Here is a 1814-nt window from a genome sequence, read left to right as displayed (position 1 = left end):
AGATTCAGATGGCTGGAAGAGGAACCGCTAACCTAGATTTCATGGCAGCGATGACCGCAACTATTCAGGGCGTAAATGCTAACTTACATCAGCTGAACCAACAACAACAAACCCAGTCGAGTCAAGGATCGACTCAGTATAGGGGTCTGGATGAGTTTTGTCGTAGACAACCCCCGAAGTTCGAGGGAGAATTTGCACCTGAGGCTGCAAATGAATGGATCCAAGAGCTGGAGAAAATCTTCCGGGCACTCATGTGCACCGATGAGCAGAAGGTCACTTATGCGACCTACATGTTATCCAAGGAAGCTGAAAATTGGTGGGAGTTCACTGGGCGACAGATGGTGCATGAGCACCAGGTGGTCAGTTGCACCACATTCAAGGATAAGTTCTTGCATAAGTATTTTCCTGCGGATATGAAGACCAAGAGGGAAATGGAATTTCTGCGTCTGCAGCAAGGGAGTCTGACTGTGGGAGAATATGCTGCCAAATTCAAGGAACTGGTGAGGTATGCCCCACATTACAATGAGATTGGGAATGAGAGGTCTAAGTGTGCTAAGTTCGAGGATGGACTTAAGCAAGACCTGAAGGTGATGTTCGTTCACCAACAAATACTAGACTTTGCAACTCTAGTAAATACATGCAGGCTCTATGAAGAGAGCGATGAGGCGAGGAATGTGACACTTGAGAGTGTCGTACAACCTGCAAGTTCCTACGGTCCTTAGAGGAACTCTAGACAAGGGTTTGGAAGGGGAAGATCCTTCAACCGCAACCAGAAACCTTATGCTTCATCCTCTGAGAGTCAACCGAGTAATATCAAGCCTTACAACAATAGAGACTTCCAACAAGGGAACAACAATAACAGCACTAGCAACAACAACAGTCGAGTGAGTCCGTCGGGGGGGAACAATAACAACCCCATACACCCCTGGTGTTCAAAGTGCAACAAAAGGCATTATGGTTTCAAGTGCACAGTGTGCTTTCACTGTAACCAACCGGGTCATATCAGGCCGATGTGCCCACAACGGATAAAGGAAGAAGTGAACATGGTACAAGTGGCAAGACCAAAGGCCAATGGCAAGGTATTCACCATGAGCGGAGCTGAGATTGAGGCGAATGAGGACCTCAAACAAGGTACAGGTTGTTACGAATGAGATTTCTTTATCTGTGTTGTCCAATTTGGGTGGAACCCATTCGTTCTTATAAGAATGGACTGTTTATCTAGGAACCATATGATGTTGAGCTGCTTTAATAAGACAATAGTGTTTAGTGACCCTGAAGAATCCTTTGAAACTGATTTGATTTAGTTAAAGAATAAGCTAAATTTTGAGACTATGCCGGAGATAATTGGTATTCGAAGTGCGCAAACCCTCCGAGGAAAGGAGATTACCTTTGTTAAGATTATTTGGAGTCAAGTAAATGGCGAAGATGCGACTTGTGAGGTCGAAGATGCGATGAGAGAATCTTATCCCCATCTGTTCGAATGAGAGGTATGTTCTATTTTCGAGGACGAAAATATTTTAAGGGGGGAGGATTGTAACACCGCGAATTTTACAATTTGGAGTTATAAGATTTTATTAATATTTTTATTAATTATATATTCGAAAATGAATTTCTGGGAATTTTCGGTAAATAATTAGATAAAACTATAGCTGAGTTTTAGTCTTATAATTTTATTTCCTATTTTGTGGTAAATTTTGGTAATTTTCGGAGACAGTCGGTTCTGAACCACTGTCGGGGCCGAAATCCACTCGGTACGGCTCAAAAAGTGGTTTTTGAGTTCCGTAACTCGGAATCGAATTCCGATCGCACCGTTG

This window comes from Lupinus angustifolius, chromosome LG07 (assembly GCF_001865875.1).
Source record: "Lupinus angustifolius cultivar Tanjil chromosome LG07, LupAngTanjil_v1.0, whole genome shotgun sequence".
NCBI classification, from domain to species: Eukaryota; Viridiplantae; Streptophyta; class Magnoliopsida; order Fabales; family Fabaceae; genus Lupinus; species Lupinus angustifolius.
This window is presented reverse-complemented; position numbering follows the sequence as displayed.